This window comes from Anolis sagrei, chromosome X (genome assembly GCF_037176765.1).
Source record: "Anolis sagrei isolate rAnoSag1 chromosome X, rAnoSag1.mat, whole genome shotgun sequence".
In the NCBI taxonomy this organism is placed as follows: Eukaryota; Metazoa; Chordata; class Lepidosauria; order Squamata; family Dactyloidae; genus Anolis; species Anolis sagrei.
The window spans coordinates 79,376,520-79,403,954 of record NC_090034.1 but is presented as its reverse complement, the minus strand read 5'-3'; positions in this window follow the sequence as shown (position 1 = coordinate 79,403,954).

Here is a 27,435-nt window from a genome sequence, read left to right as displayed (position 1 = left end):
TTGTACCTCTTTAGGGGTCCCTTTCAAATCTATGGTACTATATCTGTCATAAACATATGTGTGTGAATCATATATATTTATCTATATCTATGGCTGGATGGCTCTTTGTCAGGAGGGCTTGATGTTTTCTTGCCCTGGTGAAGGGAGTTGGAGTGGATGGCTTTAAGGCAGTATTTCTCAACCTGGGGTTTGGGACCCCTTGGGGGGGTTGCGAGGGGGTGTCAGAAGGGTCGCTGAAGACCACCAGAAAACACGGTATTTTCTGTTGGTCATGACAGTTCTGTGTGGGAGGTTTGTCCCAATTCTGTCGTTAGTGGGGTTCAGAATGCTCTTTGATTGCAGGTGAACTATAAATCCAAGTAACTTCAACTCCCAAATGTCAACGTCTATTTCCCACAAAAATCCATCTGTGTTTATATCTGGGCATATTGTGTATTTGTGCCAAGTTTGGTCCAGATCCATCATTGTTTGAGTCCACAGTACTCTCTAGATGTAGGTGAACTACAGTTCCAAAATTCAAGGTCATGCCCACCAAACAATTTGAGTATTTTCTAGTGGTCATGGGAGTTCTGTGTGCCAAATTTGATTCAATTCCATCATTGGTGGAGTTCGGAATGCTCTTTGATTATAGGTGAACTATAAATCCCAACAACTACAACTCCAAAATGACAAAATCATAATTTTTTGAGTGATGGTCACTCTTTGTGTAGTGAGATGTTTTGTTGCCAAATTTGGTGTGATTTCTTTCATTGGTTCTTTTGTTTTTAAGGTACTCATTATGACCAGAGCATTTTTATATATAGATACACACACACACACACACACACACACTAACAAAATAGCATTACAATAAACAAGAAACACAGTTGCAGTAAACAGTGGGTGGGCCACATGTACAGGATAAAATGTCAAAAACTCTAAATGAGATAAAAATAGGAGCAAATTATTTGCAGGGAGCTCATAAAGATACACGGTTGTGAAACTAAACTTCCCATTTGGGTGGGGCATGTACTCCAGAGACAGAAGCGTTGAGGGGAGCAATAGTGTTATGTTGTACACCTACTCGCCAAAGGCGCAGAGGAAGAGCCAGGTTGCACTTAGGCATACTAGGGTCTGGACTCTGAAAATATACCTATGGTTTAAAACGATGGTATTCAAACTGGGAACAGGTTTACTACATCTCCCTTATGAAGCTTCCAAACTCCTTTGGGCATGGAAGATTGAACGAAAAGTGGCCTCAATTGGATAATCCACATCCCTTCTGCTCCATTTGGAATTCAAAATGGCACAAGAATCCCTGATGCAAAGGTTGTGGGACATTGCCTTGGGAGAACGTAGAGCCCGCTCAAATTCACCATGCTCCTAAACTTACCATACAGAGAGACATTTAAGACATGCAAAAACCTAAAAAGTCTTACAGTGATTAAATATCACAGATTCAGAGCCACTAAGAGGCGGATTGTCTGGAAATTCCCTACTCCCAAAGACTATGCCCCTGTGAAGGAAATGAAATAGAAACAATGGAACCCTTTTTACTGCAGTGCCACTATTACACAGTGCAACATAGCCAACTTTTATATCCAATCCTGTGCCGCATATGCAGGAGATTGCTGTATATCTTTTAGAAGACAAGTGTCACAGGGTGACTCTCATAGTGGCAAAATTCCTCTCAGTGGCAACAAGGCTGAGAAAGCAACTGACAGGGGTATTACTTGAAACCATGTAAATGTATCTTGTACAATGGACTTCTCCTGAGATGGGAGAATTTATAATGACTGTTCATTTACTGATGGGTCTATGGACCGTAATAGATGTTGTTGTATATGGCAGTGTGGACTCAGATAACCCAGTTCAAAGCAGATATTGTGGATCATCTGCCTCAATATTCAGGATTATACGGCTGTGTGGAAGGGCCCTCTGTGATTTTATGATTCTTGCACAACAGATGAAACATGTATGAATGATTTTTCATTTTTCCCCCCTCTTTGTTATGTTTCCATCACCCTTATTTTTTTCAGCGCCCCTCAACTGCACCTAGGGGAAAGTACTGTTTTATATTATTTATTTACAGTATTTATTTATATTTGATTATCTTTTTTATGTTCCATTATGTGGATCTGTAATTGGTTAAGCTGATGAACCCAGAGGGTGCTCACCAATGCTTCCTCTTCATCCTGGAAAGAAGTGATGAGTGGAGTGCCGCAGGGTTTTGTCCTGGGCCCGGTCCTGTTCAACATCTTTATTAATGATTTAGATGAAGGATTAGAAAGCAGGATAATCAAGTTTGCAGACGACACCTGTGAAGATGTCACCAATTTGTGTAAAGGAGCCACAACTTTGTAAGGGTTTATTAATTTGATAGTGTAGCTAATAGCTAGTGATATTGACTTGGTCTTTCTTTAATGTGTAGTGTGACTTAACTTGGAAAGGAATGGTAACAGAGACCGGGCTTCAAAGAAAAACAATAACAAGTTTATTGAAATGTAGAAAGAGCATGATTATTTCAATCTTTCTTACTCTTAGAGGCACATATCCTCAAAGGTTACATTTATAACGTTTCTGAAACAACTCTGGAAGGGACTCTTCCTTTCACTAAACAGGCTTCAAACTTATTTTTCTTCAAACTTTGTTTCTTTCCTTAAAATATTATTTCAGTTACAAGCATATTCTTTCTTTGTGATGTTTCTGTTGAAATAGAGATTCTCACTGGGTTTCTCTCACCCCTTCTCTCATACACTATCTATTAGTATAAATAAGTCAACTTGACTTATTTAAACTACTCAGGCTAAAAGCCAAAACCTTCCTGATTCTCACTACTACAGAATCGGTCACTCCTACAGTTCACAGACTGTAGACTAACCCACTGGTTCTCAACACACACTAGAACCAGCCTCTCCTGTAGTTCGCTGACTACAGACTGACAGTTTTAAAATGGCTGCCCTGCCAAGTGGCAGTTGGCTCCGCCCCTATTTCCCTGGTAACTCAGCTCAACATAAGCTGAGCTGGCTACCATCCCCCTTAGTTATGCAACTTTAAATATTTACCCTTTAAACATCTATCTATAATTATACATAACTGCAAGTTAAAAATTTACACTTCATCACAACACCAAATTGGGAGGGATAGCCAATACTCCAGAGGACAGGAGCAGAATTCAAAACGATCTTAACAGATTAGAGAGATGATGGGCCAAAATTAACAAAATGAAGTTCAACAGGGACAAATGCAAGATACTCCACTTGGGCAGAAAAAAATGAAATGCAAAGATACAGAATGGGGGACACATGGCTCGAGAGCAGTACATGTGAAAAAGATCTTAGAGTCCTCGTGGACAACAAGTTAAACATGACCCCACAATGTGATGCGGTGGCAAAAAAAACCCAGTGGGATTTTGGCCTGCATCAATCAGAGTATAGTGTCTAGATCCAGGGAAGTCATGCTCCCCATGCTCTATTCTGCCTTGGTTAGACCACATCTGGAATATTGTGTCCAATTCGGGGCACCACAATTGAAGAGAGATATTGACAAGCTGGAATGTGTCCAGAGGGCGGCGACTAAAATGATCAGGGGTCTGGAGAACAAGCCCTATGAGGAGCGGTTTAAAGAGCTGGGCATGTTTAGCCTTCAGAAGAGAAGGCTGAGAGGAGACTCGATAGCCATGTATAAATATGTGAGAGGAAATCATAGGGAGGAGGGAGCCAACTTGTTTTCTGCTTCCCTGGAGACTAGGATGCGGAACAATGGCTTCAAACTACAAGAAAGGAGATTCCATCTGAACATTAGGAAGAACTTCCTGACTGTGAGAGCCATTCAGCAGTGGAACTCTCTGCCCCAGAGTGTGGTGGAGGCTCCTTCTTTGGAAGCTTTTAAACAGAGGCTGGATGGCCATCTGTCGGGGGTGCTCTGAATACAATTTTCCTGCTTCTTGGCAGGGGGTTGGACTGGATGGCCCATGAGGTCATATATGTATAAATATGTGAGAGGAAATCATAGGGAGGAGGGAGCCAACTTGTTTTCTGCTTCCCTGGAGACTAGGATGCGGAACAATGGCTTCAAACTACAAGAAAGGAGATTCCATCTGAACATTAGGAAGAACTTCCTGACTGTGAGAGCCATTCAGCAGTGGAACTCTCTGCCCCAGAGTGTGGTGGAGGCTCCTTCTTTGGAAGCTTTTAAACAGAGGCTGGATGGCCATCTGTCGGGGGTGCTCTGAATACAATTTTCCTGCTTCTTGGCAGGGGGTTGGACTGGATGGCCCATGAGGTCTCTTCCAACTCTATGATTCTATGATTTTCTCCATAAGGAGACTCAAAGAGGCTAACATTAAAAGCATGTCTATACAATTTAAAGTATACAACTATCAAAGCAGTATTAAACATAATTAGTATTTTAAAACAATTCAGATTAAATCCATAAACACATTTTAAAATCATTTTTAAAAAGACAGTGTTGCAGTGACACATCGGTTCATTTGCTCTGCTGTGTCCAATTGATGCAACCCCCCGCCCCCCGCCATTGATTCTCCAAAGCTTCTGTGCTATTTGTTTCTCCCAGTTCTAGCCTCTGAAACTCTTGTCGGCACCTATTTATATCTTTGAGCCTCTTTTCCCAATCTATTGCATAGTAGATTGTGAACAAGAACCTTCTTCTGACATGCATGTGGCAATTAAAACTCATTCTATTCAATACTAGGGATGCAAAAAAATCCTTCTGACAATTGCTTATGCAGATGCATCTTACGGAATTACAACCAAATTTGCTTTTGATTGAGAGTGTATCTACAATGCAGTTTGACACTGTTTTAACTGCCACAGCAAAAAAGGTATTTTTCAGCAATGCTTTGGCATAGAACCTATTATTAGTATTACTACTACTACTACTACTACTACTATCATTATTATCTTTAATTAGCAGTGTGACGGTGCGAGTGGCGCCACCTGTGCTGAACTTTAAAGTGCAAAGGTTTAAACTGTATAACATGCCCATACTTGCTTACTTTGTAAATGTATAGTTGGATTGATTGGTTATTTATAGCTGTCAATCAATGTTGTTTGCACCAGTTATATTGCTTCCTCAGCTCAATTGCTTGTCTCCACCTCTTCCTAGAGGAGGGCAGAGCTTTTTCCTTTTTGATTCTACCATCAAACTTTCTATCAGATAGACGTGAGAAAGAGACTTGGCTCTAAAGCCCTTAATTAAGTTACCTCTCATCACCAATTCTAAGGTTTTTACCCTTGGGACTCATACTTCATGTCCAGATCGCCCTGGACAACGTTGAGGAGACCCAAGTGCCTTCAAACCAGTCCTTTGGCATCAAAAGGAAGACTCTGTGCGTTCAACATATGCCATTGGACTGGGGGTTGTGTTTGTTCCGACCTTCACAGCCATTGAGAAAAGAGGGAACAGGAAAAGCTTCTCAGCTGCGAAATCTCCTTGGACCCAAGACAACCAGAGACTGTAATGTATATTTCCTTTACCCCCTTTGAAACTTCCAGCTTAGTGCCTTAAAGGGATAACTCTTTGTGAACAATAAAACCTATTTTGAGTTATCTACAGTGTTTTGGTCCTTGGGAGTTCCAGTTCTTTAAAGGAAGGCAAGAAGCAATCCCCTGGGTTAGTCTCTTTCACTAAGAGTTATAGCCCCCAGGCGCGATGGCATAAGCAGAACTGTTTTGGGTGGTTAGGATCTACTGCAACGGATAGGCTGAAGTGTGTAAGAAATCAGTTAGTGTGTGTAAATTGTAAAATAAGATGCATGAAGCTGATTGGTTGGGCTATGCCTGGAGAGCTAGCATAGCCTAGGAGTTTTGGTTACTGTTACATTTTCAGTCTTGAGCTGTGCAGGTGCTTGCAGAGAAGCAGAGAGAGTTTATATTTTGCTCTTGCTTCATGAGCTACTGGAAAGAGTTTCTGTACATGGACAAAGAAAGACCATTTTAAATATCTCTAAAAGGACATTATGTGAGTCGATGCAGCTGATCACATGATTGTACATATGTTGTCCTGTATTACGAAGAGTAAACTACTTGTTCTTTATTGATCATCTGCGTGGCATATTTTCTTTCTCTGGTAAGACAGTGTGTGGACTGATCAAACGTGAACTACACATTATTTTACATTATGCCACAGAGCACTGCCTTTATTTCAAGTGTGTATGCTATAAACATATTCAGCAGAACTGGTAGAATTACGCTGTACAGCTGTCTACAATGTAATCAACAAGTCTTTCATTCAAGGCTATGGGAATTGGTGCCTTTTGAAGACAGATCCATCATGACGGCAAATTATTTGGCACATACTAACACATTTCTCATTTTTATGCTCAAGGAGCATCTCGGGATTCCTGTTGCAATCCCATGGCATCTTTGGGCTGTTTGTTTTCAGGCTGCAGGTGGAGCTTCATATTCAGAATGCGTATCTTTGAGCCCTTCCACACAGCCATATAACCCAGGAGATCAAGGCAGATAATTACCCAACTGGTCACCTGTAATTGTTTGCCTACAATTTCTAACAATAGCAGCTGTCATTATGGGAGTTTTAGTTCAAACATGAAGGGAGCCTCCTCTTTTCCCATTTTCTGCTATTCTTCTAATCAAAACCAGACTTTCCATTGTTTACATGTATACAGCAAGCATTCATTGCCGAAACAGAAATAAACTATAAACAAACATAAACACTAAAATCCATTATCCCACCTTAAAATCAACAGTTTAAAGCCATCTCAAATCATCCATATTGATTCCAGTTGGCAGGGTAGTTTCTTATTATTACCTTATTGCACTGTCCCAAAGGCTTGGTCCCACAGCCAAGTTTTTACCATCTTTCTGGAGGACAGAAGGGAGGGGGCTGATCTAATCTTGCCAGGAAGGGAGTTCCGTAGCCAAGGGGCCACCACGGAGAAGGTCTTCTCTCTCGTCCCTGCCAAACGCGCCTGTGACGGTGGTGGAACCGAGAGCAGGGCCTTCCCAGAAGATCTTAACCAAGAGCAGGGCCTTCCCAGAAGGTGTGTTTGGACAGGTAGATTGGGCTGGGGCTGTATAGGGCTTTATCACATCTGGTGGGGACGAGAGACAGGGCCTTCTCGGTGGTGGCCCCTCGGCTGTGGAACTCTCTCCCGATAGAGATCAGATCTGCCCCCTCCCTCCTGACTTTCAGAAAGATGGTAAAATCTTGGCTCTGGAACTTAGCATTCTCAGATTGATGATCGAATCAATAACTGTTGACCACAAGGCGGATGGTGGTGAATTTGTGATTTGTATTGTCGAAGGCTTTCATCGCCGGAATCACTGGGTTGTTGTAGGTTTTTCCGGGCTATATGGCCATGTTCTGGAGGCAATTTTTCTCCTGATGCAGGTGAAACGTCAGGAGAAAAATTGCCTCCAGAACATGGCCATATAGCCCGGAAAAACCTACAACAACCCAATTTGTGATTTACCTTGATGAATTGGCTTTATGTAATTCTTGATCTGTATTTTAATGTGTTTTAATGTATTAATGTACTATGATGTTATTATGCTTTAGTTTCTTTGTATATTGATTCTCTGTTGTTAGCTGGCCTGAGTCCCTCCCCGGAGGTCGAGAAGACCGGGTTATAAAAACACTAAATAAAGAAATAAATAATAATAAATAAATGTATAGGCCAAAGCCAGCACTTTGAATTGTGCTCGGTAGCAGACTGGCAACCAGTGAAGCTGTGCAACCTGGGAGTTGTGTGCTCCCTGTATGCCACACCAGTTATTAACCTGACTGCCTCTTGTTGGGCTATTTGAAGCTTCTGAACAGTCTTCAAAGGCAGCCCCACATAGATCGTGTTGCCGTAGTCTATCCTAGATTAACGAGAGAGTGGACCATTGTAGCTGTCTAACTTCCCAAGGTAGGCTGCTTTCCATTTCTCAACTTATTTTAGTGCTTAGTTGCCTACCTGTCCTTACATCACTTCAATATATATAAAGTAAAGTACACAGATTGAGAAGAAAAACAATCATCTATTTCAAGTACTCATTCATTCAAAGATCAAGTAATCACTTCATTTCTCCAGAAGGAAGGCAAGAGTCACTTCTCCTTATGCCTACTCCTCATTCTATCTTTCACTCTTAAGTGCTTCTGTCACAGTTGAGGGAACTCAAAGCAATCTCCGCAATGCAGGATGCAACAGGATCACTTGAAACATCTCTCTCTGGCTTTGTTCTGTTCACTCCACTGAGCTGGAGCTTTGAACAGATGCTTGGTAAGGGCTGCCCTGTTGACAACACCAAAGGAATCTCTTTACTGGCCAAGATGTGCTGCATCATAATGCTGAGCATGCACACATTCCATGTCCTTAGATCTGTTCTGGCAGCTTTTAATCCCAGGACTCTGTAATTTATAGTTTTACCAAAGACACCAGGCTGGAATGATCCCATAATCCCCTATCTCTCCCCCATGTGGGAACCTAAGGCTCTTTCCATGGCCCCATGGCCCCACATGGCAACGCCCCTGTAACCCAAACTAGCATCTGACCAATTTGCCTGTTACTTATTAATTGGATTTATAGTTTTCTCCTCTTCAATGAATGGACCTCGACCCTCAGCGCTCACAATAAATCCAATATGCTCCCCATGGACTTTTATGAACCCTCCAAGGCCCCCTATGAACTTTTCCCCAACTTTTATGAACTTTTGAAACTTTCTGAGGAACTCTGGAACTCTCAGGCACCCTCTACCAGACCCCAATGAATCTATTATGAATTCCCACAAATCTTTATTAATTTTTATGGACTTTGGAGGGAGGGAAAGTTGACTGGGCTCCCTTTGGTCTTTCATGATTGATCCCTTATGAATTCCTTGTATGTTTTCCTTCCCAATACCAATATATATATGTGTGTGTATATATTTTTAAAAACTGAAGGAAAGCCACCTTTTTCAGGAACCCAGCTCCTCATGGCCCCAGCAAGCATTTCTCAAATTCCTGGGCCACTAATCCCCTAGCAAAAGGTTTCACCAAGACCATTTGCATGGAAAATAATTAAATGACTCTATTGATCTGGGCCTCGGAGAGCAGGAAGCCAGGCCATCAGAACAGTAGGGTCTATGGACATATGGCATCACCTAACATAAAGGGCATTTTTCTATCTGCGAGAAACCAGGAACTTTGCTACAGCCTCCCCATTGTGCCAATCCAGCTGGCTGAAACCAGCTTCCAACTTCATCAATGGATCTCATATCCCAGAGGGAAGGGCAACAAAGAATCTAGCCCTAGGGGCTAGACCAAAATGTGAATTCAAGAAGTCAAACAATACCCTAGGCTAGTCTTGAGAGCCTAAAGGATTTTGCCCAGCCATTTAGCAAACACTGGCCATCTTAATCCAGTCAACTAGACATTTTTTTCATTGTTTCCCTATTGCCCGCCTCCCTTTCACCTCATTGGCTGAGAGGCCAAAGCAGGGCTCCGGCCACCATTGGCCCTCCTGCTGGCTTGCTGACATCACAGCCAATCATAACAATGCCAGCTTGGGGGAATGGACGGGTGGGTGGGCATGGGAACTTTTGAATCTGAAGCCTATAAATATTGTATCTCTTTGTCCAATGGGCATGTCGATTTGTTTGTCAGATTGCTGCAATAGTCATCCTTTCCAGATGGAATTAAATAAACATTTTGGTGGCTTTCTTCTTCAACTTGGTGAGATTTATTCTGAAATTCTGGCTTCTTTTTTTCTCACCAGGCAACCCACAATGGTTTTGGTCTATCCGTGGCCAAATTCAGGATTTGTTTTTTTTAAATTGGGGGGGGGGGGGGAGGGGTTGAAACCTGCCTTCTAGCTCACGCTGAAGCAAAGAGCACAGCAGGGGGCACAGCAGCCTTCAATAGCCTGCAGCTCTGCCCCTGTCAACCACCTCCACCAAGTCTGGCCTCCTTAATGAGAGCATTCAACACTCCCCCCCCCAACTTGGTTGCTTCACCACATCAGCTATTGCTACAAGTAATGACAGTGTGAATACATTGTCAATATTTGCTTGAGATATAGTGCTTGCAGTTCTGGAGGGACTCTTAAACCAGTTAAAATTCATGAGTAAACCAGGTTTTTTTTTAACCTGAAAAAATTCGGGGGGGGGGGTTGAACCCCTAACCCACCCCCCACCCCCCGGCTACAGGCCTGCATGGTTGTCATCTCCAGCTCTTCTCATTCCATCTTCTACATGACACCCCACCCCAATTATCTAAACATGGTTTCCATATCAATTCTCCATCTTTTCCAAGTTAAACATGCCCAACGCCCAAAGCCGTCATTTGGTGGATGTGTTTTCCAGAACTTCTACCATTTTGGTTGCCCACCTCTGGACATGCCCAGCATCATCAGGCCAGGAGGCCTGCTGTCAATGCTACCTCCCAATCCATTTGAACTGAGGTATGGTTTGAGTGCAACAACCCTTGGTTTTCTTTTTTTAATTAATCATTTTTATTTACAAGAATTTTAGAATAACAGTAAAAGAGTGGGAACAACTCAGGTGTAAAGGAAAGTAGGAAAATAGGTTAAAAAAAAAAGGAGGGGTGGGATATGGGATATGTGGTGTGATGGGGAGGGTAGTCAGGGTTGGGAGGGATAGGTTGGATAGTGCTGATGGGAAGGGGAAAATAGGGATTTGGGAACTTCCAGTCCATTCCACAGAGTGATGATCGTTCATTTTATTTTATTTTGAACTCCGCTACCTAATTGACTCTGGTATCTTTTAGTATAGGTTTTTAAATATCCAATTTCATATTTTCCTTCAGGTACGTCCTCAGTGGTTTCCAGTTGGTTTTGCTTGCTTTATCCTGATCTTTTTAAGCTGTGTCCATATTCATATATTCTGCTGACTTAATCATCCAATCCTCAATTGAGGGAGGATATTTTTCTCTCCATTTTTGTGCTATTACTACTCTCGCCGCTGCTGACAAATGAAATAACGTCTTCTCTTTGTTTTTTTCCACCTCAAAGTCTATTATATTCAGCAAGAAGTATTCAGGTTTCAGGTCATATTTTACCTTAAAAATATTTTGTATATGTTTGTGAATTATTGTCCAAAACTTTTTGATTATTTTACAGCCCCACCATAAATGATAATAGGTACCTTTGGTTTTCCTTTCTCTGGTGATATACTCATATTTACTCGAGTCTAATGCGCCACCAAATCTAATGCTCACCTCAATTTTCAAGACCCCCAAACCCAAAAAAGTATTTACCATATTATGATGTTTTAATGATGTTGTAAGCTGCCTTGGGTCCAACAGAAGAAAGACGGGGTAAAAATGCCCTAAATAAATAAATAAATAAATAAATAAATATTACATAAATCTAATGCACACCCTAATTTTAGGAAGGCGATTTAGTCAATAATAATAATAATAATAATAATAATCCTTTATTTATACCCCGCTACCATCTCCAGCAGGACTCGATGCGGCTTACAAGAGGCCAAATACATCAATAAAACACAACAACAACAATACAACAATAAATAACTCATAACAAAGCAAAACATAACAATAATATCACAACGCATTAAAAACCTGTGGCAGGGCCAAATGTAATGATTAAAAATTTAAAAATGCTGGGCATGTACAGGAGAAATAGGATGGATATTTTAGGGATAGGTGGGCGTGCAGACAATTCTAAATCTCTCGTAAGGTGCATTTGGGACATATTGCTTGGGATTCTTTATTCTGGGAAGGCACACTGGAACATCCACGTTTTCAAGCTCCTTCTAAAGACTGCCAACGTTGGGGCATGCCTGATGTCCTTGGGGAGGTCGGTCCAGAGTCGTGGGGCCACCGCTGAGAAGGCCCTGTCCCTCGTTCCCACCAATCGCGCTTGCGATGCAGGTGGGATTGTGAGCAGGGCCGCTCTAGATGAACGAAGAGATCATGTGGGTTCGTATATAGAAATGTGGTCACACAGGTAGATGGGTCCCAAACCGTTTAGGGCGTTGTAGGTAAGCACCTGCACCTTGAATTGGGCCCGGAAAATGAATGGCAGCCAATGGAGCTCCTTAAACAGGAGGGTTGACCTCTCCCTGTAAAAAAAAGGTGAGGATTAGAATCGAATAAACACAGTAACTACTCTGCCCAATCCACAATATTCCTCCCTCTGAAATTTGAATTCGCTACCCGCTAAGGAGTTGGCTGAGAGCCTGGTGCCTGGCGCGCCCGGCTACCTTGCAGACCAGATCAAAATGCAAACCGCTCTCAGGCCTGATGTCTGATACAGAGTCTGCACTCAAAAGGAATTGGACACAACCATACAATTTCTGATTGGTCAAAAATTGGCCTGATTTCAATCCAGGGCCCCATTGGCTAGAGAATCTTTATGATGTCCGGGGTGGATGGGGTCTCTGCCATAGTAGGAAAAATAAACAGTTGTCATTGGAGAACTTGCCGCCAGAGTCATTTGGAAAGGTACACCTGGAAAAAAGACAGACATGTAACATGTATTTAAGGCAATATGTAAAATAGTCGCTGATGAGATTATTGACCAAGTCTTGTTTGTACAAAGGGTGAGCCTCAGAAACACAATGGGGCTGTTATGTAAATGTGATCAATTCAATAAAGAACATACAGATTTTATCTGTGTGTTGTTGGTGTCTGGCAGCATCTCGTCTCCAGATTCCCTCAGGGGTTTTAGTTGATAGGAGTTAACCTTTGTGGTTTGCATTGTCTTCTCTTGATGGACTAACCTCGCAATATGTGGGGAGAGCCAGAAAAGCCCCTCAGGCACATACACACACAAGCAGGATATTTTGTTTAAGTTCTCCTCAAAGTATGTGTGCAGATATGATTCCCTGCTCCAGTGCAGTTTAATTACTTTTAATATATACGATACATGTGTGTGTGGGTCTCAAGAGGGTTATAACCATGTTGTTGTTGTAGTTGTAGTTGTAGTTGTTGTTGTTGTTAGAAGAAGAAGAAGAAGAAGAAGAAGAAGAAGAAGAAGAAGAAGAAGAAGAAGAAGAACTTTATTTTTCTTCCCCGCCTCCATCTCCTCGAAGGGACTCGGGGCGGCTTACATGGGACATACAACTAAAAACAGAACAATAAAATATTAAAACAACGTAAGAACAGCAGCATCATAAACAATAATAAACAAACATCATAAGCAACAACAGAGATACCTCTAGTCTCATTTTGGAGGAGAGGGGACCAGTGCGGAAACAAGTTAGAGCAGTGTTTCTCAACCTGGGGGCCGGGACCCCTGAGGGAGTCACGAAGGGGTGTCAGAGGGGTCGCCAAAGACCATCAGAAAACACAGTATTTTCTGATGTCATGGGAATTCCATGTAGGAAGTTTGAGCCAATTTTATCATAGGCGGAGTTCAGAATGTTCTTTGATTGTAATGAACTATAAATCCCAACAACTACAACTCCCAAAAGTCAAGGTCTATTTTCTCCAGGCTCCACCAGTGTTCACATTTGCGCATATTGAGTATTTGAGCCAAGTTTGGTCCAGATCCACCATTGCGTGAGTCCACAGTGCTCTCTGGATATAGGTGAACTACAACTCCCAAACTCAAGGTCAATACCCACCAAACCCTTCCAGTGTTTTCCGTTGGTCATGGGAGTTCTGTGTGGCAAATTAGGTTCAAATCCATCGCTGGTGGAATTCAGAATGCTCTTTGATTATAGGTGAACTATAAATCCCAGCAACTACAACTCTCAAATTACAAAATCAATCCTCTCCCAACACCACTAGCATTTACATGTGGGTGCATTGGGTATTTTGTGCCCAGTTTGGTCCAGTGAATGAAAATACATCTTGCATATCTGATATTTACATTATGAGTTATAACAGTAGTAAAATGACTGTTATTATTATTATTATTATTATTATTATTATTTGTTGTGTCAGGAGTGATTTGAGAAACTGCAGGTCGCTTCTGGTGTGAGAGAATTGGCCGTCTGCAAGGACGTTGCCCAGGGGATGCCTGGATGATTTGATCATCCTTGTGGGAGGCTTCTCTTATGTCCCCGCATGAGGAGCTGGAGCTGATAGAGGGGGCTCATCCACCTCTCCCCGGATTCGAACCTGCGACCCGTCAGTCTTCAATCCCACCGGGGGCTCCTAAATGACTGTTATGAAGTAGCAAACAAAAACAATGTTATGGTTGGGGGTCACCACAACATGAGGGACTGTATTAAGGGGTCACGGCATTAGGAAGGTTGAGAACCACTGAGTTAGAGGATAGGCTGGTCAAAAAGGTGGATAGAACATATAGTAGCATAGAAATAGAGCAATTATAACAGGATCATTTCAGCTTAACTTAAAAGTGTAGTAATCAAAATAGGAATTTGAATTCAGGTCATGGCTAGGGACTATCTGTCAAAGGAATCGTCAATCGAATGCACAACGAAACATCCATGTCTTCAGTTTCTTACGGAATGTAGATAAGGAGGGTGCCAGCCTAATCTCCCGGGGGGGGAGGGGGAGTTCCAGAGACGAGGGGCCACCACCGAGAATGCCCTTTGCCTCGTCCCCACAAAGCATCCCTGAGATGGGGGTGGGAGCGAGAGAAGACCATCCCTGGAAGACCTTAAGGACCGCGTGGGCTCATATGGGAGGATGCAGTCACAAAGATAGGCATATAAATGATGTTTTGAATCACAGAATGAAACTCATTTATTAGGGGATTAGCAGATCAGCTCTTTGTCTCCTCAGTTTTCCTAAGAGGTTATAGGGATGAAAAGTTAAGTAATCATCTCCAGAATGTACAGATTTCTAGTCGGGCTGCTGGAAATGAAGTCTACTGTGGATTTGGGAAATGCCAATATTTTGGAAAAAAATGTAATGTTAAAATGCACATTGACCTAGGAAGTTGTGTTGAGTTTATTCTTTTTTTTTGGGGGGGGGGGGGGGAGATCTATTTTTTTGCAGCACCTCTGCCCATCTAAAGCCCCATTTCACCTTACTTTCTAGAACCAAAGATATATAGTGTTGGACAAGACCGCAAGAGACGTCCAGTCCAACCTCGTTGGGTGAGATCATCTGGAGTTTTGGAGTCCGATTGTTGTAGTAGGGCCTGTTAGTAACACTGCAAGTGGTAGTATGGGTGTCAGAAGGGGGGAAAGGAGTGCTCGTGAGCAAGAGCTAGATGAGGAACAACAAAGGAAAAGGATCCGGGATATATTTATGTCACCTAGGCTCCTTTGAAGGGTTTTCTGAGAGCAAAAGGTCAATGAGTGAGGAGAAGGAAGGAGATACAGTGGATGTGAATAGGGGAACTAAGAGGGTTACTCGGGAGCAGGAATCGGATGAGGAGCGACAAAGGAAGAAGATCCAGGATATACTTATTGCTCCCACAGATGAAGAGTCTTTCATGGGTTTCTCTGGGAGTGATGGGTCTGGGAGTGATGGGGATGGGGATGACACACTGGATTGGACCAAGGTTCAAGAGGTTCGAGATGTATGTACTCAGTCAACGTCTAGTGACACATTCGTGGGGTTTTCTGGTGGTGGGGATTGACAATTGGGAGATATTGCGGAGTCTTGGGGAGACAAGACAAGAGGTGGAAGAGTTGGAAGGATGGGCGCCGGCGTTCAGGTGTAGAGGCAAGGACAGCTGTAAGGGGTGATGACGGGGTGGAGGTCAGCTCATCATTGCATGATGAGGTGTAAGATAAAAGTAGGCACTGAAATGGAGTATCTTTGCAGAAGGCAAAGTGTTGGATTCGTGCCTTAGGTTTTGTCGCTGCCGCTTTCGTGTTGGGTTTGGGTCCTGGATCTGCAGGTTGCTGCTTCCGTTGGTGTTACAACTCGGCTTGGATTCTTGTGAGTGCGGATTTCCCCTTCTTTGACTTCAGACTGCTTTTGACTATGACGCTGCCTACGTGGACTTTGGAACCTCGCAACTTCGGACTTGGCTTTGTTCGACCTCGGACTTCGTTTGACTATGTCTCTTTCTTCACGGCTGTTTGTTTGTTCGTCCTTTATTTGCTGTGTTATTTTGCGTGACTTTGGAAGCACTTCAGTTTAATCCGGATCTTTTCTCTGGATAATCTGGATTATTGCTTTAGTTTGTTTTTTAAGATGAAACTTGCTGCTACTTTTGAGTTTTGACCAGGGACACTGAAGTAGATGTCTCTGAGTCCCTTTTGCTTTGTGTTAATAAACTTTATTTTTGGACATACTCTTGAGTCTGGCTCTTTAAGGCATCTGGGTTCCGACACCGATGCCATCTGTACGCAGATGACGTCCAACTCTATCACTCATTTCCACCAGATGCTAAGGGGCTGTCCAAGTCCTGAACTGGTGCCTGTCCGCTGTGACGGTCTGGATGAGGGCAAGCAAATTGAAGTTGAATCCAGACAAGACAGAGGTCCTCCTGATCAGTCGCGAGGCTGAACAGGATATAGGGTTACAGCCTGTGCTGGATGGGGTTACACTCCCCTTGAAGGCACAGGTTTGCAGCTTGAGAGTTCTCCTGGACTCATTGCTGAGCCTGGAATCCCAGGTTACAGCAGTAGCCAGGGAAGCTTTCGCACAATTAAAACTTGTGTGCCAGCTGCGCCCGTACCTTGGGAAGCCAGACTTGGCCACCATGGTCCATGCTCTCTTTACATCCAGGATAGATTACTGCAATGCACTCTGTGTGGGGTTGCCTTTGAAGATTGCTCGGAAGCAGTCTTCAAAGGCTGCTGAAGACAGCCAGGTTAATAACTGGGGCGGCATGCAGGCATACAACTCCCATGTTATGCCAGCTCCACTGGCTGCCAGTTTGCTACTGGGAACAGAGTGCTGGCTTTGGCCTATAAAAGCCTAAATGGCCTCAGCCCAATTGATATTTATTTATTTATTTATTTGCAGCTTTTATATTCCGCCCTTTTTACCCCGCAGGGGACTCAGGGTGGATTACAGTGTACACATATATGGCAAACATTCAATGCCAATTTTTGGCATACACACATAGACAGAGGCTATTTAACTTTTTCTGGCCACCAGGGGAGCTGTCGCTTTCATCGTCCATCTGCGACGCTGATGAAGCACTTCCACATTCCCCGCATGCTTCCCCGCTGGAATGCTTTGCTGGAGTCTTCTTTATGGCCTCATAAATCAGCTAATTTAGCCTCCCCACACTTTAAGGTGGTACCTTATTTTCTTACTTGACAGATGCAACTGTCTTTCGGGTTGCAAAGGTTGACAACAGGCTACACACAATTGGTTGGAAACCCACTCCAACCCGGGCTGGCTTCGAACTCATGACCTTTTTGGTCAGAGTGATCTTAATGCAGCGGACACTTAGCCAGCTGCACCTCAATCTCCCCCCTATGAACCATCTTTATAAGAGCCAATCTAATTCTATCCTTAAATTTGTAAAATGCTCTACAAATGTAACATCTGCAAGTTTGAGCATTGTTCATTCCATAGCTCAGTGTGGATCATACATTTTTGTTATTTAAACTACAAATATCATGAAATAATTGTTTTTTCTCTCTTGAAGTGACACCTCCCTTGAGTTATGCTTGAATTTTTGACACACCAAGCTCAAAAGGTTATCCATCACTGCACTAGAAGAAGCCTGTAAGTTTTATGGAGAAACTAACCAGCTGTAGTGAGTCCACGGGTCTTTATTCCTAAAGTAAATGATGACCGAGACCTTCCTGCTATGCCAAATAATATGTCATTAAAAACAACAGCTGAGTTGAGAGAGATGTAGTGGGTCTTTGAATTACAAAACTACTTTTCTACCAGTGTGTAGTGCACAATTGATTTTTTAAAAGCATGTACGTAAACATGCACACATCCATGCAAAAGCTTCTTGCATAACTTGCTCACAGCTGCCGTTTAAGCAAACAACCAGAACAACAAAAATCTTGCCGCACAGAGGTTTTCCTTCCACTAATAAAATTGATCTTTGGATTCATTCCAGGCTTTTGACATTTAGAAACAAAATGGAATGCACTCTCACGATGTGATGGCTTGGAGGTGCTTATGAATAAGTGGTTTTTCTGTTAATGATGTTTGGAACTGATGAGGGGTGGAATACATATTTCATCATTAGGCATATGCAGCAAAATGTTGAGCTTCAATCCAAGGTGGAAAGATGAGATCATCTAGTAGCTCACTGATTTCTTAGAGCAGCAAGCCAGATTCCCCCAGGAATCCCTCAAGTAGGGCAAGAAGACAGTAGCTCTTACCTTGCCTCTAGGCAAGTAGCACATAGGACTATTTATTTTATTTATTTCGGGTGCTTTTACCCCGCCCTTCTCAAACCCCAAAGGAGGACTCAGGGCGGCTTACAAAAAAGGCACAATTCGATGCCTATACAAATTACACATAATATACAAAACCATAGTTAAAAGCAATTACCACAGTTAAAACAATCAAACAACCAGTACATAACACATCATATAAAACATCATTAAAAAAAACCATTCTCGTGATCAGCGTTTCGTCTTTCAGAGTTCCATAGATCTAATCCATTAATCATTTCCTAGTAATTGTCAAAGTTCTTTCTTTATCTGCCCGATTGTCCAAATGCCTGGTCCCAGATCCATGTTTTTAGTTTTTTCCTAAAGGAAAGGAGCGATGTTGCAGATCCAATTTCCCCAGGGAGTGTATTCCAGAGGTGGGGGGCCACCACCTAGAAGGCCCTGCTCCTCGTCCCCGCCAATCTCACTTGTGATAGAGGCGGGGTCGAGAGCAGGGCCTCCCCAGAAGATCTTAGATTCCGGGGTGGGACGTCGAGGGAGATCCGTTCGGACAGATACACTGGGCCGGAACCGTGTAGGGTTTTGTAGGTCAAAACCAGCACTTTGAATTGTGCTCGGAACTGGATCGGCAGCCAGTGGAGCTGACACAACAGGGGGGTGGTATGCTCCCTGTATGACGCCCCGGTGAACAGTCTAGCTGCCTCCCGCTGGACTAGTTGGAGTTTCCGAGCAGTCTTCAAAGGCAACCCCACATAGAGTGCGTTGCAGTCATCTAATCAGGATATAACAAGAGCGTGGACCACCGTGGCCAGATCCGACTTCCCAAGGTACGGGCGCAGCTGGCGCACAAGTTTTAATTGTGCAAAAGCTCTCCCGGCCACCGCCGAGACCTGGGCTTCCAGGCTCAGCGATGAATCCAGGATCACTCCCAAGCTGCGAACCTGCGTCTTCAGGGGGTCCAGACTATGTGCTATGGGTGTGCAATTTGACTAAACCTCGTGCTGTTTTTGGTGTCTGGATTTCAGTAGCCACCCTGATCCATTTTTGAGAGCTTCCCAAATTTGGGTGAGCAAATTTCCATTGTTTTGATCCGGCAGCTGAAAGATGCATTTTTGCTCCGGGAAGATCTGGCCCAATGACTCCCCTTTCTGTCACTTTTAGGGCATCAGACTTAAGAAACCACTCTTTCTGGAATCCTTTCCCCTTATATCCTTCAATAAGACTTGCATTTAAGGCATCAGACTTATGCAACTGCCTTTTCTGGCATAATTTCTCCTAAGCTGAGGTAATGGGAGCCACACCACTTGAAGGAGCATTAGCTTTTCTTTAAAAAGATATAAACTACCTCCTCATTTTATCGTGGCTTTAGAAATGACAAGATGCCTCTATCCCACATTTGAAGCTTGCTTGGTGTGAAGGGCAGCATCAGTGGCAGTTTCATAAGTGTGTCGAAAGTAAACATTTATTGCCATTTGAGTCAAAAAGCAAGGGAAGCCATGCAGAGTTGCAAGTGGCACTGAGAATTGAGTCCACCAGCAGACTTGAGCAGTGGTTCTCAACCTTGCGAATGCCGTGACCCCTTAATGCAGTTCCATATGTTGTGGTGACCCCCAACCATAATATTGTTCTCGTTGCTACTTAATACCTGTCATTTTAGTACAGTTATAAATCGTAATGTAAATATCTGATATGCAGGATATATTTTCGTTCACTGGACTAAATTGAGCACAAAATATGCCCAAATGTGAATGCTAGTGGGGTTGGGGGGGGGGGATTGATTTTGTAATTTGGGAGTTGTAGTTGCTAGGATTTATAGTTCACCTATAATCAAAAAGCATTCTGAACTCCAGCAGTGATGGATTTAAACCGAACTTGGCACAAAGAACTCCCATGACCAACAGAAAACACTGGAAGAGTTTTGTGGGCATTGACCTTGTGTTTGGGAGTTGTAGTTCACCTATATCCAGAGAAGCACTGTGGATTCATGCAATGATGGATCTGGACCAAACTTGGCACGAATACTCAGTATGCCCAAATGTGAACACTGGTAGAGTCTGGGGAAAATAGACCTTGACATTTGGGAGTTGTAGTTGTTGGGATTTATAGTTCACCTACAATCAAAGAGCATTCTGAACTCCACCAGTGATGGATTTAAACCGAACTTGGCACAAAGAACTCCCATGACCAACAGAAAACACTGGAAGGGTTTTGTGGGCATTGACCTTGAGTTTGGGAGTTGTAGTTCACCTATATCCAGAGAAGCACTGTGGATTCATGCAATGATGGATCTGGACCAAACTTGGCACGAATACTCAGTATGCCCAAATGTGAACACTGGTAGAGTCTGGGGAAAATAGACCTTGACATTTGGGAGTTGTAGTTGTGGGGATTTATAGTTCACCTACAATCAAAGAGCATTCTGAACTCGACCAACAATAGAATCGGGTCAAACTTCCCACACAGAATCTCAATAACCAACAGAAAATACTATGTTTTCGGATGGTCTTTGGCGACCCCTTTGACACCCCCCCACAACCCCCAGGTTGAGAAACACATCAGAAGATGACACATCAGAAGATCCAGTTTGGCTAAAAAACACGTTACAGCTTTCTTCTGTTCTGATTGGCTCAACACGCAGAGCTCACAAGGAAACCCATGTGGGCATAGGGCTGCCTCTCCACGCTCCATCTGTAGTGGAATGAAATGGAAAATAGCCATGGTCAGCAGCTGTGTGGTTTGTTGCGGCCAGAAAAAAATGGTGGCAGTGCCTGTGCCATTAAGGCTGGCCAAAAGGGCCAAAAGGGCCAAAACAGCCAGAGCCCATTTTGAAAAATGGATCTGTGCACAGCCTTAGTATGTGTGCCTTCTTGTTAGAGAGAAAATACCAGTGCTTGCCATTTTTTGTTTGTTCCTTGTGGAAAGTGATTTGAACACAATCCAATGACCTCCCCACTCAAAATTCACCGGTCTCACTGGCTTGGCCATTTAGTAGCTGGCGCAGAGCAGGGGAATGGTTCAGGAGTATTTGGCTTTGTCCCTGTAGCTGATGTACAATGACAATGCCGTCTTCCAGGATCTCCAGAGGACTGTTTCATTCTCACTGTCTCATTCTCACTTGCAGAGTAAACGAAGGGATGGATGAATCTTAACCTCAAAATATGCAAAGAGTTGTTCACATGGAACCCTCTCGCCACAACTGCAATAAACACTTTATGAGTGGAACTTTAAACCATAAGATGTGATAATAACCACCATCACAGATATTTTAAAGAGGTTTGACAAACACTCAGGGAGTGCAAAATTTGCTGGCTATAGAATTCATGAAGCCTGGCAAAGTAACATTTCCATGGTCGCAAATTAGAATACGTTTGTCAGTCGTTTGACAGCTAAATGGATGTTCCATATTCAGTTATAATATGCCAGTGATTGACAGATTTTGCAGGCAGAAAACAACTGTGAAAGATTATTCTAAGTGAAAAAAAAATGTGTCCAGATGATTTGGACTTCAACTCTTATCAGTGTCAACCGGCATCATGGGCATCAAACTCCATAATGCCTGAATGGAGCACACTTCTGAGCAATTGCTTTCACGTCCTGAGCTTTAGGCTCTCCAAGAGAAGGCCTCTGTAGGAAACATGGTGCCAAACTAAGCAAGTCTCTGCTTTTAATCAGAGACACAACTGGGGAAAAAATGTATGCGCCAAGCTAGCATGGTCACTTTGCCTAGAAATTCTATTCTTGTAAGGGTGTTATTTGTGCATATGTCAAAACAGGTATTGGTCATGCCACAACAAACACAATGACCCTTGATGGTCTTTTGAATTAAATGCAATGGTCCTTTGATGATATTTTGAACTAAACAGCAGGTTTAAGGGAAGCAATTGCCACCCTCTCTAATTTCACCACTGCGCCCAGCACACTCATGCATTACCATAATTCATTGGAATGGTGGTAAAAAAATTTCCCACTTCCAGTTTCACACACTATTGTTTTCTCCCAGTATTTAATGATGGGTGGGACCCATGCACTCTATTTCAGGGGAGAGAGTTTGGATGGCCATCTGATGGAGATGCTTTGATTGTGCTTTTCCTGCATAGCAGGAAGTTGGACTAGATGACCTATATCAGTGTTTCTCAACCTGGGGGTCGGGACCCCTGAGTGGGTCGCGAAGGGGTGTCAGAGGGGTCACAGTATTTTCTGATGGTCATGGGGATTCCATATAGGAAGTTTGAGCCAATTTTATCGTTGGTGGAGTTCAGAATGTTCTTTGATTGTAATGAACTATAAATCCCAGCAACTACAACGCCCAAAAGTCAAGGTCTATTTTCCCCAGGCTCCACCAGTGTTCATATTTGTGCATTTTGATTATTTGTGCCAAGTTTGGTCCAGATCCATCATTGTTTGAGTCCACAGTGCTCTCTGGATGTAGGTGAACTACAACTCCCAAACTCAAGGTCAATACCCACCAAACCCTTCCAGTGTTTTCCGTTGGCCATGGCAGTTCTGTGTGGCAAATTAGGTTCAAATCCATTGCTGGTGGAGTTCAGAATGCTCTTTGATTACAGGTGAACTATAAATCCCAGCAACTACAACTCCCAAATTACAAAATCAATCCTCCCCCAACCCCACTTGCATTTACATGTGGGTGCATAGGGTATTTGTGCCCAGTTTGCTCCAGTGAATGACAATACATCTTGCATATCTGATATTTACATTATGATTTAGAACAGTAGTAAAATGACTATTATGAAGTAGCAACAAAAACAATGTTATGGTTGGGGGTCACCACAACATGAGGGACTGTATTCAGGGGTCACGGCATTAGGAAGGTTGAGAACCACTGACCTATATGGTCTCGTCCAACTCTATGATTTTATCATTCTATGAGAGTCATATTGTTCAGGAATATGACCCCAGAACAGCAGGCCTTGAGTAAAAAGAACTACAAAGCAGGATTGGAAAAGGAAATAGCATAATTGGAATATATCCACAAACTCCAGTACATTAACAGTGGGTTTGATATGTAATCTATGTTACTGTAAGTCGTATCAGGATCAAGTATGTGTGTGTGTGTTAAAGAAAACCTTATGCTGTTAATTATTATGGGCAGCTGCTAATGTAGGTCAACTAGTAAGTTTGGACAAACCCAGTAGGATATAACTGTATGGTTTTTAGAATACAGTTCAGCTTTTGCTCTTAGGAGCCTTTTTTTGCTGGACCATTTCTAATGCTCTCTCATTTGGATGAAGATGAAGAAGCCTTATTCTGTATTGCTTACTAAGACTACGTAAGTTTGTTGCACTGTTTGTAACATTGCAAGTTTATGTTTTAACTCTGATGATATGAGTAAATTTTTTCTGTTCTTTTTCCTCTTGCCTGAGTGCAATGTTATTGTGTCTTCTGCATTGAACTTGATTGAAATACGCTTAGCGCAACAATCTAGACATCAATACTTCGAGAATTCTGCCTGGTAAGAAATGCTAACAATTAGTAGCCAAAGTTCCAGATTAAAATTACCTCACCAAAACAGTGAATGACAAGGACAAAGTTGTTTTATTTCCATCTTGCAAGATGTTATGCAAGCAGGGCTATTGCTCTAAATGTGCAAGTATGGAGCATGTACTCTGTACAACCATTTTTTATACAACCAGGTCCATTGTTTCATTTGAATCATCCTTCCTCTGTCTCTGGTTAGCTGGGCTCTGATGATATGGCTGGAAATCCCCTCCCAACCTGGCAGGATGATAAAAATTAGGCCTGGGTAACAACGGAAAAATTTGTTTCTAAACTCGTTTCGTTTTTAGGGGGTCCATTGCGTTTCGTTTTTTAAAAAAATTCCAAATTTTTCTTTTAAAAAAGTTCGTTATTTACGAAATTTCGTAAATTTCGAATTGATTCGTTAATGGCGGACGCGATTGCGCAATATGCTAAAAAAACCTCCAAATGGGACAGGGGGAACTTCTGAAGCTTCCCTCTCCCTCTGTTGTTGACTGTTGGTGTGATAATTATTTTTTTTTATCACTGATAAAACAAACAACAACTATAAAACTTGCACCAGACATACGGAAATAATAACGAAACAATTTCGAAACGATTTCGAAACGATTTCGAACCAATTACAAAACAATTACGAAATAAATTGAAAAATTCGTTTTGATTTTTAGTTGTTCCTGCATGGCTCAATATCGGATCGTAAGCTAATTTAAATACGAATCAATAACGAATTACGAAATTAACGAACGAAAACGCCCAGCCCTAATAAAAATATTCAAAGATCCAACATATGAAGGGGATCGTTGCTGCTGTTAGTGCTGTGTAAAGTGGCCAAGAGTTAACCCCTTTCATGCCATTTCCGCCCGATATCCTTGGTAAACTATAAATTCTTAACTATAAATCCTCTTTTATGGAGGGGGGGGGAAGGTAGTGGTGTTCGATAATAAGTTGGACAAAGACAATAGCTTTGGGGCCCGTGGCGCATGTTATAACAGTAGTTGACTCCCCAACTGCAGAAGAGCCCCTTTCCATTTCCCAGCCAGCATCCACACTACATTCCAGTATTCCCTCCACTCTTCATATGACCATCAACTCAACTTGGCTGTAGGCAACATCTTTCCTCTTGCCTTTGTCTTCTAATGGCTGTCATTAACATTGAATTTGTCGGTGGGTTGTTGTAGGTTTTTTCGGGCTGTATGACCATGTTCTAAAGGCATTTTCTCCTGACGTTGCTAATCAAGGTGGTCAGTTGAAACATTCACACCTAGCTCCAGCAGACAAGAGTCCTTTGTCCCACCCTGGTCATTCCACAGATATATAAACCCTTTTTCCTAGTTCCAACAGACCTCACTACTTCTGAGGAATGCTTGCCATAGATGCAGGCAAAACATCAGGAGAAAATGCCTTCAGAACATGGCTATATAGCCCGAAAAAACCTACAACAACCCAGTGATTCTGGCCATGAAAGCCTTCGACAATACATTGAATTTGTCACTTTATCGTCATACACACAAGTTTTTGCGTTTCTATCGCAACTCGCACATACAACCTATTAATACTACTCTCAAGCATTTGACTCCATACACCTGAAGAAGTGTGCTTAAGTCTACAAAAGTGTATGCAGCAGTAATACCAAATTATTTTTCTTGGTCTCAAAGAACCCTTTGTACCCTTCAGTAACATGTTTCAACTTGGAAAAAAAAGCAATTGGGCCTATGGAAGATTAAAACAATTGCAGCCATGTGCGGCTCATCTCTGCTTAAACAAGCAAAATAAATTGTCTACTTGAAATAATTTGTTCATGATGTTGCATCTCTGCTCTGTTCTAGCAGGGTTCACCCTTGTGTTCTTCTTGCTTTTATTGAAAACTTCTCTTATTACTTTTTTTTTTTTTGCAAAATCAATGATAGGAGAAGGAGGAAGAGAAGTGAAGGAGGCGTTTTTGTCTCTTCTGTTTTATTTATTTTGATGTTCTGGGTGCACAGCATGGATTTTCTCTTTCTGATCCTGCACGTGAAGAGGATTGTGTTAGATGTCCGGAGACACAGCCTCTGCCCCTGAGATGTAATTTGCTTCAGTGCTTTCCCATTATCTTTCCCCAAGGCCGAGGTTTTCTTCTCCCCCGCATTTCCAGGCTCGGCAAAATAGTGTTTTTGGTTCAGTGGTTTCCGTGGCAACTCTGCTTTTCTTGCCCACTGTGATGTGGCTTCCCAAAGAAAACCTTTAGCCATCTCTCCTTTCTGATCTCCAAAGCTCTAACACATTGGTATACACGAAGGCTTTGTTCCATCCGCATATTTGGAGGAAGCTTCCCAAAATGTATGCTTGATTTGTTCCTTGTGATAACATAAAACGTGGTGACTCCAGACCATTTTACTCATCGGATAAATGTGAGTTTGACATAAAGGCAGTCTGATCTGGATGAATGGTTTTGTGGCATGCCATCAAATGCACAGAATAAAATACATATATTATTATTAATAATAATCTTCAGTTCTTGTGGGTTTTTTCGGGCTATATGGCCATGTTCTAGAGGCATTTCTCCTGACGTTTCGCCTGCATCTATGGCAGGCTTCCTCAGAGGTGACCTCTGAGGAAGCCTGCCATAGATGCAGGCGAAACGTCAGGAGAAATGCCTCTAGAACATGGCCATATAGCCCGAAAAAACCCACAAGAACTGAGTGATTCCGGCCATGAAAGCCTTCGACAATACAATAATAATCTTTATTTATACCCCACTACCATCTCCCCGGAGCCCCTGGTGGCGCAGTGGGTTAAACCCCTCTGCTGGCAGGACTGAAGACCGACAGGTCGCAGGTTCGAATCCGGGGAAAGGCGGATGAGCTCCCTCTATCAGCTCCAGCTCCTCATGCGGGGACATGAGAGAAGCCTCCCACAAGGATGACAAAAACTAGGCTTGGGTAACCATGGAAAAATTTGGTTCTAAACTCGTTTTGTTTTTAGGGGGCCCTTGCGTTTCATTTTTTTTAATAATTCCGAAATTTTCCTTTAAAATTTTTTGAAATTTACGAAATTTCATAAAATTACGAATCGATTTGTTAATGGCGGACGGGATTGCGCAATATGCTAAAAAAAAAACACCTCCAAATGGGACAGGAGGAACTTCTGAAGCTTCCCTCTCCCTCTGTTGTTGACTGTTGGTGTGATAAAACAAACAACAACTATAAAACTTGCACCAGACATGCGAAAATAATTATGAAATAATTACGAAATAATTACGAAATAATTACGAAATAATTACGAAATAATTACGAAATAAATTGAAAAAATTGTCTCGAATCTTTATTACTCCTCACACAATTCCTGCATAGCTCAATATTGGATCGTAAGCTAATTTAAATACGAATTAATAACGAATTACGAAATTAACGAACGAAACCGCCCAAGCCTAATAAAAACATCAAATCATCCGGGCGTCCCCTGGGCAACGTCCTTGCAGACGGACAATTCTCTCATACCAGAAGCGACTTGCAGTTTCTCAAGTCGCTCCTGACACGACAAAAAACAAACAAAAACAAAAAAAACCCATCTCCCCCAACGGGGACTCTGGGCAACTTACATAAGGCCAAGCCCAAGCAACAATTACAATAAAATAAAACACAAAACACACAGAAATGCAATAAAATACAAAAAAATATGAATACAGTAAGCAATACAATAGCCACAATTACAATGACATGTGCAAAATAAAACACTGAATTGGACCAGTTGATTGTTATAATGGAAATGCATTTATGATTGGATAATTAATGTTGTTTTAATGTAT